Source organism: Mesocricetus auratus, unplaced genomic scaffold (genome assembly GCF_017639785.1).
Source record: "Mesocricetus auratus isolate SY011 unplaced genomic scaffold, BCM_Maur_2.0 Super-Scaffold_100018, whole genome shotgun sequence".
Taxonomy (NCBI): Eukaryota; Metazoa; Chordata; class Mammalia; order Rodentia; family Cricetidae; genus Mesocricetus; species Mesocricetus auratus.
The window spans coordinates 16,768,723-16,789,023 of NW_024429199.1; the positions used below are offsets into that span (position 1 = coordinate 16,768,723).

General features: G+C 42.5%; 2 long non-coding RNA genes across 10 annotated transcripts; one reads left to right on the forward strand and one right to left on the reverse strand.

The window, feature by feature from the left end:
* Positions 1 to 1,252: 1,252 nt before the first annotated feature.
* LOC121144473 lies at positions 1,253 to 3,305 on the reverse strand. The gene is made up of 3 exons (XR_005881836.1): positions 3,169 to 3,305; positions 2,975 to 3,049; positions 1,253 to 1,546 (listed from the first exon to the last, which is right to left on the reverse strand). It is a non-coding gene; the product is annotated as an uncharacterized LOC121144473 (long non-coding RNA).
* A 98-nt stretch (positions 3,306 to 3,403) lies between these two features.
* On the forward strand, positions 3,404 to 19,241 carry LOC121132855. 9 transcript variants are annotated; one of them, XR_005869530.1, is made up of 7 exons: positions 3,404 to 3,627; positions 4,225 to 4,343; positions 5,413 to 5,627; positions 9,235 to 9,375; positions 9,884 to 9,999; positions 17,491 to 17,580; positions 18,847 to 19,241. It is a non-coding gene; the product is annotated as an uncharacterized LOC121132855 (long non-coding RNA). The 9 variants fall into 9 exon arrangements; XR_005869526.1 differs by having other exon boundaries at positions 18,874 to 19,241; XR_005869527.1 differs by having other exon boundaries at positions 9,884 to 9,994; positions 18,874 to 19,241.
* The last annotated feature ends 1,060 nt before the right edge of the window (positions 19,242 to 20,301 follow it).

Here is a 20,301-nt window from a genome sequence, read left to right on the forward strand (position 1 = left end):
TTTTCCACCCTGTACAAAAAGATTGTTCCACAACATGAAATGAATATGTGTGTGTGTTTACATGTAACCTCTGACACAATTGAAACCATCCTTACCTATTTATAATACCTAATGTTATGTAACTAGCTGGATGGTATGACTTAGAGAATAATGACACGAAAAAGTCTCGACGTGCTTAGTGCAGCTGCAGTGCTTCTGTTTAGATTTTTTGTTTTTTATAAAACAGATTCCCTGAGCCAGGTGTAGTGACTCATGTCTTTAATCCCAGCATTAGGAAGCCAGAGGCAGACAGATATCTGTGAGTTCTCGACCAGCCTTGTCTACATAGTGAGTTCCTGAACAGCATAAATTATGTAGACAGACTGTCTCAAAAAGTAAATAATAATAATGATGATGATGATGATGATGATGATGATAATAATAATAAAATGTCATGTAGCCCTGGATGGCTTGGAGTTGCCATATATGTACTCAAATGTGTATGGAAGCCTCAAATGTCTTTCTTGATAGCTCTTCACTGAAACAGGTTCCCACAGTTGAACTCAGAGCTTATGCATTGTCTAGTTTAGCTATACAGATTATTCTAGAATCCACCTATCTCTTCAAGATGGCCACCATGCCTGTTTGGCTTTTACATAGGCTTTAGGGATGTGAACAAGGCTCCTCATACTCTGGCGGTGAGCACTATATGTGGTTATATTTTGTTTATGCTATAATAAATAAACCTTGCCTGAAGATCAGAGGGTGGAGCTAGCTACTAGCTAACCATAGAGGTCTGGAGGTCTGTACAGACAGACAGGAAGTGAGATGGCTGGGTGAAGAAAGGAATATAGGAGGGATGAGACAGGAACTTGGTCTCTTTTCAGTCTAAGGATTTCATAGAGTAAGAGCCAGCTCTAGTGGCTGGCTGCTCTGCTTCTCTGGTCTTTCAGCTTTCACCCCCTAATATCTGACTCCGGGCTTTTATTATTAAGAACTATTAGAACTAGTGTTACAAACCTCCCTCCACTTCCCCACTTGAGATGATTGCCCTGCAAGCTGACATCTGATGTCTGTCATGTAAGAGGGCAAGACACTTGTTATCTTCCATAAAAGTAGTTAGCTCTTTTAAACTGATGGATAACAAGTCACGAATTCCTGATCTCACTTTGGGAAAATGAGTCCACTCCCTCCACAAACTAAAATCCCTAATCCGATCAGACAGGTATTGCGAAGTGCCCCGAAGAGGATGCGCAGAGCAAACGGCGTGGTTCTTAGACACTTGTGCAGACTTAAGGGAAGGTTTACTGGGCTTTCCACATTCCTGCCTTCAGTTCCTGGGTCCATCTTACAGGTTGCAGATTTTCCACTCTATGTCCCATCCCTGTCGTTGGCACTTTCTGGGTTCTTGATGTCAACCCTGGCTGATGCTTAACAGTCCACTTCTTGGACTACAAAATAAATCCAGTGCCATGATCATAGCCTCTGTGGGACTGCTTGCTCCTTGGTTTGTATTGTACTCACATTCTTCTCATACACACTATAGCGTCATCTCATTGCCCTGTACCTATAAAGGAAGCGATTCACTTTTAATGGGTTGCAAAGTAAAACAATGTCATAATTTCCAATAAAATTGGAACAATGTAAGTATTGTCTATTTCCAAAAGGAAGGTTTTGGTTTTTGAAAATGAAAAATTTAAACTAATTACAAGTCATATAATTATATGATTATTTTTGGCTCCACACTAATAAAGTGATATTTTTTCTAGAATAAACTGGGGGTGTTCTTAAATAATAAAAATAGTTTGCCATATTCTCCCTCACAAAATAATTCTGCAAAACATGTTCATAGAGAAGCTGTGAAAGGTAGGCTAGTAGGTTGAGTTTTGTGAGGACACAGAACGATAAAATAGAAAAGTTGAGAAGGTATCTTTCATAACTTTTTTCTCTAGTTCCCACCCTCCCTTGAAATAGCCTTTCTTCCCTGCGTCTCACAAAATCCTTCAATCTATGAATAAAAAATGGACAAAAAGGCTATCTTATATCAGGCCTAATTTTGCACCTCAGACATAGTGATAATTGAATACATCCACATACAGGGAAACATGATTCTGCACATTTTAAATATATTCTGCTGGGGATCAAACTCAAAGTTTTATACCTGATGGGCAAGCTCTGTGCCACTAGGATGTGACCCCAGCAACAATTCTGGATATTTGTATGAGTAAAATAAATAAAGAATAAACTAAGAATAAGTATGCTGTGGTGGTTCCAGAAGTGGGCTCAGGAGTCCATAGTGACTTCACATCTGATATTACAATGTTAAAGTGTGATGTCACAGACAGTAAATAAAGGGGAAAAATCACTCTTACAGTTTTCAATATGCTCTCTTTTCTCTGTTTGCTCTTTTCTTAGATCTATAAGTCCGTTATTGTTGTGACAGTGTCTGAAGCTTCCCATGGGAACTGTGGGAGGACATGTTTTTGGAGAAGTCATTCCATTTTATTAATGTATCTCCAGTAGTATTTACTGTATCTATAAACACTTTTTTGCCTTAAAAGAAGAAACCATAGACAGAAATATGAGTATTAGGCTAGTTCTGCCAGTCATATATTAAATATGAAAAGAATCAGTGGCCATGTATCCTAACAGGTAACTAAATAGATTCTATGAATAACAAAATACTGGGTTTTTAAGCAATACTATTTAAAACCTCTACACTCTCTCAAGACTCTCACAGATGAATAAGTATGTAGGTGTACTCATATCCTTTGAATACACATGTATATATGTTACAGATTTGTATATATGACATATAGCAGTATATTAATACTAATTAGAACTCATGCAACCACTATATCCTACCCCCTTTCAAATATCTTTGATCCTCAGTGTGAATGAATCTGTGGATGCAAAACCTGCAGATGTAGAGGGGATAACTATCTTATGTAGGATATGCTATATTAAATGAGGAAAGGTTTCTGCTGGCACCCACCTTTCAATAACTTGGAGAGTTTCTTCCTTCTTTCTAAGTAAAATAGATCCAGTAATTACTGCTATTCTTGCATCCCTAGGTGAATAAAGAGTAGATCTCTGATAAAGAATAGGTCTATAAGTAAGGTTTTTGCAGCAAACCACAGACGCCAAAATTCCAGGAATCTTGTGCATTTGTAATGGTATGGAACTTACCGAATTCAAAAGTAAGACAAGCTTTAAATGTAAAAACCAGGGAAAATGCAAATTTGGTGTTTCCAGCCTTTGAACTATCAAAGCAAAATACTAATTGGATTTACACCAACAAGACACTTGGCACTTAATGCTCTCCTGGTTTGATGTCCAGAGGAAAAGGGGCCACATCAGTAGGCTGTGAGATCATAAAAGACAAACTACATCAGCACATGAGCCAAGAACTGAAGAAGTGTGACAAAAAAGAGAAGTGGCCTGGAGCACAGATCCACAAATATCCAAACCAGCAAGCGGTGAACACTGCAATGGTAGCAAGACAGATGAACACAAGGGAGAGCAAAAGTGGAGATGCTACCGAAACTCCAGAGCTGTGAGAAGACCTAGAACCACAATAAGCAGCTCTCCTGACCCACCCATACGAATAAAACCTGCGCAATGTTAAAACAGGAAAACACAGAGCATGTAAGTGCTTCCCTTTGCGTTACAGAAGTGGGAAAGAGAAGGCAAGGGAGCGGATATCAGATGTATCTGTGTTGTAATGGAGACTTCTTTCCTTAAGGAACATTTGATCTGTGCCAGGCAGTTTGCTGCAGGAACCAGAGGAACAGGGAGATAGTTGTGAGACTATGTCTCCTAGAAATAGTAGACCCTACACCCATAACGTCTCACCAACATGGATGCATGAACATCTTCTGAACAAGGGTGACACCAGTAGACTTGCTAATGTGGAAGGGTGGAAGCTCAGGAGGCCTCACCCCTAGTAAAACAGCTACAGGCAGCTAAGGAAGACTAAGATCAAGAGGAATGGTCTTCCCCAGGGAAGAGCACACCAATTGGTTATGCAACACCAAATGGTCAGCCCTGTAACAAACAAACACACACACACACAAGTGCACACACGCACGCAGGCACTACCACCGATAGCACCACCACCACCATCAATTAAAGAAAAAGTCAAGAATTTGAAAGAGAGCAACAGGTGGTGTGTGGGAGAGCTTGGAGGGAGGAAAAGGCATAGGGGAAATGATGTAATTAATATAATCTGAAAATCTTTTTAAGAAAAGAAGATCCCTCTCTGGCATGCCCACAAGCCAGCCTTGCAGAAAATTCCTCATGGTCACCCCCTTTCCAGGTGATGTTACAGTTTGTTCACTCTACAATCGAAACTAACAACCACAGTAAGTCATAGTACAATGTATTTCTTACATGTTTGTGGTGATACCAATGTATATGTAGCTACGGCGCAGGCAAAGCTGCAAGCATTTCAGTGCAAAAATGTACACTCTGTAACACTTGATAAGGCTAACAAATGACTGTTACTGGCTTACATTTTTAGGATATTGTTCTTTGCTCTCCTTTTACTCATGAAAAAAATTTATAACAAATGTATGCTACGAGCCTCCTGCATCTCTTCATGATATGAAGACTCTATGTTGGGGAATTGACCTGTACCACCTAGAACTTCCTTTGGGGATGCAAAGACATAGCCGTGTCAAGAATACTTGGTCCGTCATAGTTAAAAAGACAAGCCTTTAAGTTCATAACTGCTGTATAGTCAAGTGCAATTTATGGACACTCCTTTCCTTTCAAAGCATTAGAAAATTAGGAGATTAGAAACCCAAATGGCTAACTATAAAATCACAGAAAAGTCTCCAGTTTTTTGGAAGTATATTTTGAAGTTCCTGAAATGTTTCTTGGGAAGTTTTATCATGTTGATATGATAGACACAGTGTCTTTGGAGAAGACACTGCTTAAGTTATCTTATACTCCCGGATTCTAGAACCCAGCAGGGCATTGCTCTGCATACAGTGAGAATAAGATGGTGGCAGATGTAGAAAGGAGATCTGTAGGCAGTGTTTTTTTTTTTTTGGTTGGGACCACTATTTGCTCTGTTCTGTCAGGTGCTTCCCAAATAACTACCCAGAGACTTATTAATTATAAATGCTTGGCCAATAGCTCAGGCTTGTTACTAGCTAACTCTTTTTTTTTTTTTTTTTTGGTTTTACGAGACAGGGTTTCTCTGTATTGTTTTGGAGGCTGTCGGTCCAGCCTGGCCTCGAACTCACAGAGATCCACCTGCCTCTGCCTCCCGAGTGCTGGGATTAAAGGCGTACACCACCACCGCCTGGCACTAGCTAACTCTTACATTAAATTAGCCCATTTCTATCAATCTATATTGTTCCATGTGGCAGTACCTTATTTCAGCATGGCATGTTTATTTCTTGCTTCCTCTGCCTTTCTCCCTAGACTCTCCTTACTCCAGCCTTCTTCTTCCCAGGGTCCTCTGTATCTTGCTGCCTCACCTATACCTCCTGCCTAGCTACCGACCAGTCAGCTCTTTTATTAAACTGAAGAAGGCACCTTGGCAAAGACACGTTTTCACAGTGTGCAAAAAAGGTTATTCCGTAACGGAGATCCATTTGAAGGAGGGATTCACCTTGGTCAAGAGATTACATGAAGGTGTAAGTCATTAGTAATTTCAGAGTGGCCCACATAAGGAGCTCAAACATACAAGTGTAACAAATAAGAGCAATTATTTTTCTAAGGACCAATGTGGTTGGCCCAAGAGTCATTGAATTTCTACATGCCTAAGTTATGCAGGAGTGTTTCTCTTCTCCCATTCCCTGGTGATAGGGGGAATATAGGGAGTAGAGACAAAGCATGTCAGGTTTCCAGAATGATCCTTCCTTGTCTCCAAGGCCAGTGTCCATCTCAGCCAGTGCCATAGCTGAGCAACATCTGTTCTTAACTTTCTGCATCTTTGAGTTCTCTCTTTCCACTGGAGCTTTTAAACTTCCTTTAAAACACAGGAGTAGCAGTGGGCCTGTGTAAGCTCTCAGCTGTTTCTAATTCTCTCCCAGGGCCCACTCTCTCCCAATAAATGACACATTGTAGAAGGTGTTTTACAACCTGACTTGTTAATAGAGCCAGACCTCTCTTGCAACAAAGCCAAACAAAGCAATTAAGGTTAAAATACAAAAATCACAGACACACAAGATAGATAAGCGTAGAGTTATTTACAACCTATGAAAGGAACCAGACCGTCTAATGTGGAGAGTACCTTTTAACTCTAAAAATCTAACCTTGCAAGAAACCGTTCTCACACTGGAAGATCACACTCTTTTACACTCGGGTATTTGGCCTTTTCCCCTCCTGGTATATATAATTTCTCTTCATGGGTTCCATTGCAGACCTGTGGATGAATACGATAGGGATAACTAAATCTACTCACTTTTCTCTTTCTTGGGCATTCAAGACTGGATTGTCTGTTTGTAAAACACTCTGGGAATCCTTACATAACATAACTGAGTTAGAAAGGTCACAGTTGTCAGCTGTGGGGTTCACTGCCACCCCTTGAAGATGAGCAATTCTACCTTTTTAGATGGGGAAAGAGAATTCGGGCTGGTCATGAAGGTCATGTTTATCCTTGCAAACATCCAAAAGAATCTCATTGTTTTGTTACACCGAGGTTGATTAATAGATGAACTAATTGCTGACTAGTCACCAACGAATATGCCCAGAAAGATGCAACAGCGTAAGGTAATAGGAGAGCTCTCGGCTCTGATGAATATACTGTGATGTCCACAGTCCCTCTCATGGTCGGGAGAGAGAGAAGGGATGCAGGGCACAAGTCATGCACAGGAAAGCTTCCTGCTTATCTTTCCAGCTTCACAAAACAAGAAAGCAATACACTGGAAGCAATTTTCTGGGCACTAAGAAGCTGTCTGTAGTTTTAGGAGTCAACCACTAGGTGGCACCATCTTATTAGCATTTTCTTCTCGATTCTGGACCATGGACAGACTACATCAAATATCAAATGTTTGCTGATTTGGCTTTTTTGTTTTGTTTTGGTTTTGGTTTTCAAGATAGGGTTTCTCTGTGTAATGATTCTGGATGTCCTGGAACTTGCTTTGCAGACCAGAGATTCACCTGCTTCTGCCTCCTGAATGTTTGGATTAAAGGCATGTGCCACCACCAGATTCTTAACAGATAATTGAAGAGAAATACTACTTAGCATTTCTTTTCAATATATGCTATAGGCTTCTCAGGTATGGCTTCCTAGACTCTCAGAAACTCTGCAGGTTGCTTCATTTATTTTGTGAACAAATACACTGAGTTTATGGAATTAATTAGGCAGAAGAGTCACCATTGGCCTATGTTTATCTGATGTCAAAGCATTTAGTGATCATGCATGGAGCATGAATATTGGGCACATTGAGAGTAGAGAGTATGGCCTGCATAATACTCACAATATAAACATGAAAATAGAGCACACGAACCAGTTTATAATGCAAATATAATACGATATAATTATTATTCCATATAAAGTTTACAGAGTGTAAACTAATCCTGAAAGTGTACGCTGCCAGGCAGTAGCTCCATAACGAGACCCTCCCTCAAAGTAAAGTAAATAAGTAAATAGGAAGGGAGGAAGGAAGGAAGGAAGGGAGGGAGGAAGGAAGGAAGGAAGGAAAGAAGGACAGTGTAGGTTTGCATACAGTCTGGAAGATACCCAGAAACCAACCCTTTTCTCAGAATTGAATATTTCTCAGAGGGCTATTGTTCAGAAATGAGTGAGTGGGGAAAAGAAAAAGAAGAAATTCTTGGGGCTTTGCCTTCACACTCGGGAATCCTTGCTGGGAAGATTTTATTTCACGACACTTTAATTTGTTTTAATAATCGGTGAAGGAGACTTGAACAATGCCCCCACTCTCCCTGATCACTCACCTTACACAAAGACTGACAAGAGCTCGCGCTGTGAAAACAAAGTGGCTAACCTGTGCACACACTGCCTGCCCACCGTCTCCACAGACTGAAGACTGCAAAGAGCTAGGGCTGGCATCTTAGGACTCCAGGTGTAGCCATCTTCTCTAACTGAGCAGATGTCACACAGCTCGTAGAAGCCAGGGCTCCATCCAAAGTGACAGATCATGGACCTCAGTCTCTTTCCCTGGCTGTGAGAAATGCTCTGGCTGTTATATATTGATCTAAATTGGACTTATGCATCAAAGAAGTTTCCAAGTACATTATTGACTTGGATCCTGACCACAATCCCATGGGGAATGAGTTTTTCACTTTGTCTTACCTTCATGCTTGTCTCCCAACACACACACACACACACACACACACACACACACACACACACACACGTGCACACATGCTCATACACACACAGGTACACATACCTTTCCCCAGGGAGAGTGGAGAGATTACTTGGGTTAAGTCACAGAGCTAATTTGTAGCTGATGCTGGACTTGAACCTGAATGCTTGTACCTTCATCAGCTTACCTTTCACCTGTAACCGTAACACTCCCTTGTCGTTATATTTAGAAAAAAGTATATGAATGCCAAATAGACCAGGTGTCCATCCAACATCACCTTAACCTCCTTAAAACGCTCCAAAATAGTTCTCAAACACTTTACAGGGAGGAAGAAGTTTATACAATCATTTATGCTTATATAGAAGCCACCACCTATAGCTTCATACATTACAGAGAGATGCTGCATATAAAAAAGTTCAAAACTGTTTTCAGATACAGTCTAGGACATCACAATTCATTTTCAGATAGTCAAATTTTTATTCTGCTATCCTTTAAGTTATAAAATGCAGAGAGCCCAAGTCAGGGAAAGAGTCACTCACCCACAGACCCCCCGGGTAATTCATATTACAGCCATGTAATATGAATGGAGGAGTTCCATGAAGCCACTGATCTACAGTGAAACACAGGTTCCTTGCTCTAAATAAGAGAGGTTGAGCGCAACTCTGAGATGTCTTAAACAATAAGAAATAATTCATAGCAGGAAGAAGGTTTGGAAACGTATTCAATAAAGCATCCAAAAATATTATGAGTGATCCAGACTAAAGGACTATTACTGCCAATTATCCTTTATAAAAATGAATTTCACAGATAGTGTGAAAATAGAGAAAAATCGGGTTTCCAATACCCAGAGGTAGTCACAGTGGCCTCCATTAAAACAAAACTGTACAACTCAGGAGCTTCTCTGGTATGCTGTGAAAGGAAGTACTTGTAGGCGGTTTTGCTGACACTGCTTGTACTCTGGCTGCAGGAGGCAACATTGCTGAGAGATGGCGCCCTTGACCAAAGGATCCCTGTAGCAAAGCTGAGGGGCCCACAGCAAAAACCGAGGCGCCAGCCTTCCGTGGGTCCTGGATTCCTCCTGCATTACTTCATGCCTTCTTTTTAAGAGGTGACATTTGTTCATAAGAGTAAATAAATAAAGCCACAAAAATTCCATTGGATAGCAAACCCAATTCAGAATTCAAATGGAGGAGAGCGAGGAATTTTAAATGATACCACAGTTGTCTCATGTGCCTTAGTTAAGTTAACTTGGTGATTTAGATTCCAATCTGTGGTGATGAGATCTCTAGGTAGGAGGAGTTCATTTTTTAAGGACCTCGGAGCCATAGCCCGGGGCCAGCAAAAACACACAGTGCTTCATGGTGTCAGAACTTCCAAGGCAAAATAACCAATCCTAACAACAAAACCCTGAAGTACAAACTGCAACATAGGTCTTAACCAACCATGGTTCAAGTTTAATACAGAACTCGGAGAGAGAGCAAACTATGAGTCTTCTTTTCCCTAACCCGATGCAGTGGAACGGATCTGATCCCCTACAGTTCAGGAACATCTTTGTGGTCATGAAAAAGACAGCATGGCAATTTTGATTTGACTCAGAGCTCTGCTCTTCTCTGCAGTGAATGCACAAGCATCCTCGGTGAACGCTCCAAAGCCCCCAGAGACCTCTGGAGCACTCTGGTCTGGCACACCGTTCAGTCTCTGTGCTCTCATCACATTGCTCCAGTTGGGTAAGGTAAATTTATTTCCCCAAAACTTTCCCCTGAATTAAAAAAAAAACTTGTGAACAAAACAAGACTTCAAGAGCTTAGCAGCGTCTGCCATGTTCTAAATCTCCTTGCATAGAAGGAATAAAAACAGCCATAAATTGTATGGAGTTTGGCCAACTTTGTGGGATTATTTCCACCTTTCTCCTAAGAAATAAGCTAAACTCTATCAAACACTGGCATTCTTCTGCAGGCATATTAACACCTCTGTGGAAAGAGAGTCTGCAACGGGACAAGGTGTCATTCGACTACTTACCACCATCTGTTTAATTGTCATGCCCCTAGTGACTTTAAATTCCCATAGAAGTCTAGTCTGGTTCCAGCAGGATGCAGGGCAAATGTCTGAGGACCCTCTGGAGGAACTGTCCCACCACAGTCTGTGCCTCTTCGGGCTTTATAAACGTGCGGCAGGATGCAAATGAGCATCACACTATTCCTGCATGAAAGATTGCCTCCAGAAAAGCTATTGATAGCAGCTGTAAACACATCTGTGGTTCGTGTGACCAAATCCATCAAGCAGAACCATTGGGAGACAGCCGAGGTGATGAGCAGGGAGAACCCTGAACAATGAGGATGTGGTTTTCCCGCTAAAATGTGGACCGGGATGAGCAAGCCAAAGCATGAGGAGGGTGGGGAAGAGTGAGGAGAGAGGTGGGCAGCCTGCCCCTTCCTGTCATTTTTCATTATAACACATGGCAATGAAGCGCCCATTGAGGGAGTGGCCAAGAAAGGATACTCTGCACCGATTGTCAGAACTCCAGGCTTAAAGAAAGAGGCAGAGGGAGGAAGGAGAAAAGGAAAGCTGAGATAAAAATCATTCCAGAGCTGGAATGCTTATAATGCAAAGAGACAGTTGCGTTGAAGGATTAGGCCCCATGGTCTGATTAATATCATTTGATCTTCTGCGACTGAAAAGACCCAGTGTACTTTCAAAGGCAGTGGGCTTTTTAAATAAAACCAGGAGTCTGGGGTAGCAGAGCGTGCTGGAAGAGACAGCAACTCAGTTTTTGGTTGCTGATTCTTCCTTCTCTTTCTTTTCTTGGGTCCTGCCTTCTTCAGTGTTTTCTCTCTGCCAGTAGGGGCTGCATCTAAATCTGAAATTTTGGGCCCTGCAAGATTTAATGTGAGTCAAACAAACACTTATAAATGCATTGTAACCTACCTTGGTCAGGTCAGAGTTTGGACCACTCACCTACTGCAAATATCATAACTTAGGAGTGCCTTCCATTGCATTTATGATTTTACCTGGAAGACACTGATTCTGCCTCCTCTCTGCTATTTGGTCAATAAACAGCAAAATTGCTGCAAGATGGCTTACTATATGGCTTACTATATACCACTACACTCTCTTGTTTTCATGATGTGCTTTCTTTTTTCTGGTTTCTTACACAAGTTTTTGTGCAATGGGTGCTTTTCCTGAATTTGAACAGTCTTTGGCTGGCCAAATTTTCCATCAGTGACTTGGTGAAGCATACGGTTGGGGGTGGGGGTGGGGGTTGGAGCACCTAACATTCATGTTATTACGTCAGGGTGGCCAGGCTGTGAGATGGGGAGGGTTTCTCTGGTTGTTTCAGAGAACCAAACACGATCCTAACTGGCTCAGTCTCTGTGATCCACTCAGCCCCCAGAATCACTGCCAAGTCAGCTAACAAAGGATAGTGATCTTGATGGTTTTCCTGATAATGACTGGACAGACATAGACCACCAACCGGAGCACTCACTTCTGCTGGTCTCAAGTGAGACCATGAATGGTAATGCATCATCCTGATGAAGTCTGAGATGTTGTCCTAGCTGGAGGATCCCCACTACAGCTGGCAGAGCTCACACCTGCCTTTCTCCCTTGTTGGGTTTTAAGTACATCACCTTGGGTAGTAATCCTCGTTGGAAGCTAGCAAGTTAAGTCTGAAAATAAGCATTATGGCATGCAAACTTTAGAGAATTGGAAGTTTAACAAAAATGAAACACTGTAAATGTATAAAGCTAAATGGAGAGAAGACACGATCATTCCAGGTAGCTTCAGTGTTAGGAGGTTGAATCTGGACTTCTAAATCCAGACTCCTTGGATAGGAAGTGAAATTGTTTAAACATAATTGAAAATATATGCAACTGGAAGGCTTCCTTTCTGGAAGGAGACAATGAAATCTCAAATTCTGATTTAAAAACAACAGTAAGTCAGCAAAATGCTAGGCACAGAGTAAAGTCCAAAAGTATTTGTCATTACTGGAAATGTAGGAAACAGTTAACACATTTGATAAAGGAACATGACATAATTTCATTGCTTTTCACATAAGTACAAAATCAAATGGATGGGATGCCAGGCTCACCTATTTATTGATAGGTAGTTACCAAATAATAGTATCCCATTTGGCTGGAGGGGGATAAAATGGGAATTCGATGCTTAAACTAGATCCACAGCTTTAAAAAACAACTTGACAAAATCTCAATAATCTTTCCCTTTGACTTGGTTACCCTAATTCTTAGAATGTATTTTGCACATATACAGGTTTTATATGTAACATTTTATTAAAATAAGACTAGAATAAGTATAATAGCGACACAGCTAATATCATGAAAGAACAAAGATCTCAAACAAAATCATCTAGTGAATTGGCAGGCAAAACCAAATTGCAAAGCTACATGAAGGGATATCATATAGTTATTAAAACAGAAGTTTCCAAAGATTCTTTATAATGGGATCAAGTACTAGGTGAAAGGGGAAGTTATAATTGAGGAAGAAGTAGTGAGTTTGGTGTATTAAAGCAACAACCCATCCATCAGTAGTCATTCTTTCCATCGGTGGGATTCACTCAAAAGCTTCCTCTTTTGGTGTGTGTGTGTGGGGGGGTATTCCATGCAGAGGCCAGAGGTTGGCTTTAACTGTCTCCCTTTGTTGTTTTCTACTTTATTCTGGGAGACAAGGGTCTGAGCCTGGAGGTTGGGGTCTGTGATAGCTTAGGTGGCCTTGTGTCCCAGGGATCTGCCTCCCAGCAGGGCAGTTACAGGTGAACATGCTTCCACACCAGACATACATGGTGTGAGGGGTCTGGCCATAAGTCCTTAGGGTTGTTCAGGAATCCCCTTGTCCCCCACCCCCAAATCACAGCCACTCCATACTCCCTTCTTTTCTTTTGAAAAATATAAAAGGATTCTAAAGTTTTACCTCCCTTACTCCCAGGGATCCTCTGACTCAAACACAAGTCAAAGGAGCAGTCAAAGGGCCTGCCCCAATGGAGGCCCCGCTGAGTCAGTCACAGGACAATTTTGATGCTGATGAGACAGATTTCAGTTTCTTGATTTTCTTCTCCATCCATCCATCTGGGTTACTGCTGCTCGTGTGGGCTGGATGTGGCAACAGATTCAACATCTGGAACCTCGTGCTGTGACCTTCATTATTGAATGGCTAAGCCATGGTGCTCCTGGTGGACCTGTAACCCAGCTGACACTCAAATAGAAATATCAGCTCTTTTCTGACTTTGGTTCGAAATCCTTTCCAGTTTTTCAAACAATATGGGAGGCGTTTCCTTCTGAACTTCATAGGAAGAGCTGCCCACTCTTGCCTCCTTCCTTCACTCAACTGTGTCTCTTCAGTCTTCCTCCTCTGGCTGGTGATTTGCACAGTGTGCTTAATAAAACTCATTTAGGTTTCAGGTAAGAACAGGAACTGTGGATTTTGATTTATGTTAGCAGCACTAGCCTCAGACAAATAAAGGATAGAAGGGACCTGGGGACCTCTCCATATTTTAGAGATCCCATGTGGCCTCTAAGTCCAGAATCCTATTATGTATGGGCATGTGGAGTTGTGTTTTACACACACACACACACACACACACACACACACACACACACACACACACACACACACACTTGCCTTTATATCACAGTCCAGGTACCTCGAACCAGGGAGTTCCTTACCAAATGGTCTGGGGTTATTCCTGACTTCTCGGGGTTCTCTGAAAATGTACCACGGACTCAGGTGGATGGGAAGGGCACAGAGAAGGGATCTTAGCAAGGGTATGGAGGAAGCTTGCTTGAAGAGACCCAGGGAAGTGTTACTAGACTGAGGCTTAGCACAGTGCACTAATGTTGCGAATCATTCTCCCAGAATGTTATTACAAAATATTTTCCCTTTGAAAGAGAAAGAAAAGCGATGACCATGAGAATTCAAGATTCTAGGGCAAACCACTTTTATTTTAATTTTCAGTATAATTCATAACGGAGCCACTCCCACCACCCCCATCCCAATAACTGTGCTATTGTCCTGGCCAAATTCCAGTACTCTGTATTCAAGCTAATTATATTCCTCCCCCACTGGATACATTATTCTTCACTTCCCCCATAAAAGTCATCATGTTATACTTGTGAAACAAAATAGCTTTTGTGTTCTAGCACACATGCAAAAAAAGAGTTGCATTTCAATCCATAGTGAACTGCTCCGTATGAAGAGTTTGAGGGCTACATGGGGAACTGTCACAGGAAGCTTAGAGTTGAATCTAGTGATGCATTTGAATAAAGGTGAATTCCCTATTAACTGACCCAATGCATTGTCCTGGTAACTTCTTAGGAAGCATTTTTAAAATCATTACAAGGCAGCCATTCCTTGCTTCCCAAGTAAGTCACTCCCTTCTATCCTCTTGATTTTTTAAAAGTCACCAGACCTGAGGTTTCACAAAGCAGCTTAACAAGTGCTTCATGCTCATCTAGAACACTTTAGAGATGTGATTTTTTATGAGAAAGCTGGGAAGAAGGACATGGAGGGAGCTGAGGAGTCTTTCCCTCTTTCTGGCTTTAGCTCTACTGCTGTCCGAAATCCCATTTTGAGTATTGATTGGAAATGTAAGTTTCTTTTCTTGAGTTTGCATCCCTTGGGATTGTGGGAGTGGCTAAATAGCGGTGGTAAATGTTTACAAGGGAACTGATGCTTAGTGTTGCAGCGTGGTTGGGGGAGAGCTGGCTCCCATCAGAGAACCATAGAGAGGGACAGGAAAGGTGACACGGGGACTAGAAACCTCACTGTGACCAAGGGAAAGCTCAACTGTCTCAGAAACCTGAAATCTTACTTTCAAGTTCTTTGTCTCTTCTCGAAATCTAAACTATTTTCAACACTTTTGCAAATGCAAAATTGAAACTACTTTGAAATCCCATCTCTGCACTATCAGAAAAGCTGTCATCAATAAAACACAGGACAAAAAAGACTGGTGTGTGGAGAGGAGAAGAGAGAATAATCACTCACTGTTGATGGGGTTTCAAACTGGCCTAGCCACCATGGAAATGAGTGTGAAGATTTCTCAAAAAGTTAAAATTAGAACCCCCACATGATCTAGCTAGGCTGGGCCTTGGCATATACCCAAAGAATCCTATACCATACTACAGAGATACATGCACGTCTCTGCTCATTGCTATTCTAGTCACAATATGGAAGAAATGGAATCAGTTAGATGTTGTCAATTGATGAAAGGTCTGGTTCATTGCAAATAAGCCACTGGTCTGATGCAAAGCTTCTGGTTTCTGGGACACCATCATTACTGGATCCCCACCAAAGCTCCTTTCGGCCACCCTGAGTTGTGGAAATCCTCCAAATATTGTTCTACAGGACCAGTCCCTTCATGAGCTCCAGCAGGTTCTAGATGGGCTAGATGCTAGGGTGGGCCAACCCAAGGTCTGACTGTGGGCCCGGTGATAGCTGATCAATCTAGGCCACTAGGACAATCCCTCAGGTGAGAGGCAAAGCCAGCTCTCCCTTCACCCACGGTGCCACCATTTTCCCCAAGTGTGTGTGTGGGTGGGGTCGGGGGAAATTGTGTTAGCGGGCCACCCACATCTACGTACTCCTCACCACCTTCACTTCTTCAGTTCTGCTCTTTCCACGGCACACAGACCACTCTGCTTCTCCCTCTCATCCATTTCTCTACCACGTATATGCTTATCAAAACGGGACCCACACTCTCGGTGCCACAAAGGCCCCCAGGCAGTCCCAAGGATGTCTTCCTGGCAGCCCAGGCCTTGAGGACCCAGGCTGGCCTCTGGTGGCTAGCACCCGCCTGAGCCAAATGGGATCTGGTGTGTCTGTGGATGTCTTCCAGGCAGCACAGGCCTTAATGAGAAGGCTGGCCCTACAGCTGGATCTTATGAAGGCGTTTTCTCAATTGCACTTCCCTTCCTTCAGATATTTCTAGCTTGTGTCAACTTAACGTAAAACTATACAGGACAGAATAGGTAGAGATATAGATACAGATGCCTGTGAAAACAAATAAGTCAAACTACAAAAAAACAAACTATGCTTGATTTTACAGGCATGATGGATACAGTAGAAATTTGAAATTTTACTTGAAAAAATATTTACTGACCTACCTGAGAAACATTAGAATGAAAGTCTACAGGACATGTTGTATATGAGTAGCAGACTATAGGAGGCCTGTGGGTGAGTGGTAGTCTACAGGAGACACAGAGTGAGTGGCAGTCTACAGGAGGCACTGTGAGTGGCAGTCTACAGGAGACACTGAGTGAGTGGCAGTCTACAGGAGACACTGTAAGTGAGTGGTAGTCTACAGGAGGCACTGAGTGAGTGGCAGTCTACAGGAGGCACTGAGTGAGTGGCAGTCTACAGGAGACACTGAGTGAGTGGCCAACTACAGGAGACACTGAGTGAGTGGCCAACTACAGGAGGCACTGAGTGAGTGGTAGTCTACAGGAGGCACTGAGTGAGTGGCAGTCTATAGGAGACACTGTAAGTGAGTGGCCAACTACAGGAGGCACTGAGTGGGTGGCAGTCTACAGGAGACACTGAGTGAGTGGTAGTCTACAGGAGACACTGAGTGAGTGGCAGTCTATAGGAGGCCTATGAGTTAGAGGTAGTCTACAGGAAACACTGTAAGTGAGTGGCAGTCTACAGGAGGCACTGAGTGAGTGGCCAACTACAGGAGGCACAGTCTATCATGTCAGGAAGCCACTGCACTGAGAATGTCTCTAGCCGTGGTGGCATCAGGCAGCAGGTTACATCATGTGCACAGTCAGGAGGCAGAGACATGAATGCTGGTGCCCCATGTGCTTTCTCTCTGTCACTCAGTCTAGGACCCCCATGTAATGTGCCCCCCACATTCAGGGTGGGGGACCTTCCTTCCTCAGTTAAACCTCCTGGAAATGCTCCCACAGACATAAGCACAGGTTTGTTTCCTAAGTCTTAAATTCAGTGGCATTAACCATGAAGAGTAGCCATCACAGGAGGTTAAAGACAGGACTTCTGACCTTGCTTTCCTTATCCCTGTTGTAAGGAACATAGTAAAAACATGTCTTTTAGACATGTAAAAATAGCTAAGTCAGGAACCCCGCTACACCCAAGTCTATACTGATAACTGGAACCCAGTGACATCACTTACTCAAGATAACCAGAAATCCTAGAACTCCACAACACCCACTGGACAGTGCTCAGCTGTGGAGAAACACCACCTTGTTCTTCCCTACAGCTGGAGAGTCTCCCCCAAGACCTTGACCCTTGAATCAGAAACTTGTGTTAGAGACTGGACCCTGACTTTCAACTAAGATATATTGCACAGGTGAGTAGCCTTGGGGAGACAGGCTTAGGAACTTAGAGTGTGAGCCTTATGTGATGACCCTCAGCATGATAAAATTTTTAACTCTTATTATATTAACTATGAGTATCTATCTCTTGCTCGGGACACTTGTGAATAGACCCTCTCTCCCACCTGTGATAACCTGGAAGACAATCACTGTGCCTGCTAAACCGGCATCTGTAGCAGAAATGATTGGGGGAAGAGTTATTGGTGGGAATATGCCACCTACTACCAACTTCCTCTTTACAGAGGTAAAAACCAGAAAGGGATCTGCTTACAAATAGCATTGAAAAGGAAATATTATTCTAAATTTGGAGGCATCAGAATATAGGAAAACTCAATTTGCTACTAAGTAGCTAAGCATTGAAATGTAGAGTAAAAAGGTCTCTGCGGAATACAGAACCAGTAAAATGTTTTGATTAAACAAAATGATCTGAACTAGGGGGAAAAATTAAATTAAGATGTGGCTTTCCCACCTCGTGTGCATTACCTTGGAGAACTGTGAGTCTATGGAAGACAGAGGCACCCAGACAAGAACGCTTGATAGTAAATCAGGCTTGAGAGCTGTATTAGGAAAAAAACCACAAGTTTGTGTCTTTGCACATGGAACTGATTAACAGCAAATGGACCAATAATTTCCTTAGTTCTTTCAAAAATTAAATAACCAAAGAAAGGATAATCCCAGATCAAAAACCTAAACCTTTCACCATCTAGGTCTTAAGATGTCTTTTGGGCTCCACAGTGCCCCACTAGGGAGTGGCTCTTGACTCCTCTTTCCTGAGAGGCCATAGTTTCCATTCCCAGATAGGACCATGGAGGATAAAGACACAAAGACACACCAGCAGGAAGAGCCAGGAGTTACAGAGAGCAGTAGAAAAAAGGAATTCATTCATTGCACATCCGAGCAGGGGTCCTCTGAGAAGATGGACTTTATAATGTGCTTAATATGACCAAAGAAAACATTGACCAGGAGCTTGGAGGGGTCTGTTTTTTGTCTTTTCCAAATAGGAGTTTATACTGTAGCTACCCTCCTATTCCTTTCCAGTAGTTAATATTAGTTGATATTAGATACATTGTTTCCTAGATTACTGGCCACAGTGCCAGAAGGAGAGGGCTATATTGCTCAGAAGTACTGCACTTTAATTCATGGGAAATCTAAAAGGGAATGAGCACAGTTTTCATATTTCACAGATATTTATTTGGTGTCCCTTGCTTGTCATACTGTTTCTTTTCTCCCCCTGGGCACAGAGCATTTATGTTCTGATTTTCCTGTAGTGAAGGACAACCACGTGACCGTAAGCAGTGGCCAATGAATAAAACCAACTCTGATGTTGCTTTCTGTTGCCTGACGGAGGACGCTGCAGGTAACAACAGCAACACCAGTGGCTCAAGTTGACTGAAGAGCCCTGATGCAATCAAACATGGGACCAGAATTGCCAGTGAAAGATAAGACACCTGAAAATGCTGCCCAATCAAGAGGAGCCTCTTGGATGTTTATAGGAACATGAACATACATCCTGCCATATTTAGCTGCTAAAATTTGGAAGTTGTTTTAATAGCAAATTAGTAACTTTACTTAACACACATGTTACGAAAAGAATTCTGGAGAGAGGCATTGCTTTTTAAAAATGTTTTTGAGATTATTTTTATTCCCTGTGTATGAGTGTTTATCTGAATGTCTGTCTGTGTACCAAGTGCATGCGGTGTCCATGGAGGCTGGAATTGGGTGCCATACCCACTGGACCATATGAACAATTGTGTGGATGGTGAGACTTGAACCCCTGTCCTCTGGACAAGCAGCCAGTGCTCTTAACCATCTCTCTAGCACCAAGCAGTTACTGCTTAATATACAACGACGGGGGAAATTCTCACAAAGCAATACTTAGGAAACTAACTGATGAAACAAACAAATAAACAATAACAGCAAAACCCTGGAAGAATGGCATTCCACGCTGAGGAATTAGCAGGATCAAATTCCATATCTAATGAATGGGTTTGCTGGACACATACAAGGAAGAGCAAGGGAACCATCACCAGGCTGAGGGCATTGCGGGGACGGGGGGGGACAGCACCAGGGAGAGCCAGATGTTAGGAGGAATTCTAGGCCATTGTCAGAACTTTTTTTTTTCTGAGTGAGGGAGGAAGCCACTGAATTTTGAATTGAAGGGAAGTTGCTATATACTTGGCTATATACTTTCATCCACTGGTGCCTGGAGAAAGGAATAGACAGTCAAGGGTAGAAGTAGGTGTTGACATGGTTCAGTGGGTCAAGGTGCTTGTCACCAAGCCTAGTGACGCTTTTTGATCTGTGGAACCCACATGGTGGAAGGAGAGAAGCAACTCCAGCAAGTTGTCCTCTGATCTCCACATGAACACATACCTACACACACACACACACACACACACACACACACACACACACACATACACACACACAGAGGCATGCACGCACACACACGTGCACGCACGCACGCACACACACTCATGCACACACACACTCATGCACGCATGCACACACACAGGCACGCACGCACACACACGCGCACACACACATGCACGCATGCACACACACACGCATGCACGCATGCACATGCACACACACACACACACACACACCGTAAAACAATAAAATGGATAGAAGCAAAGAGAGGGCTAGCTGTACTTAACTACAGCAGAAGAGGAGATGGATGATAAAGGATTGAA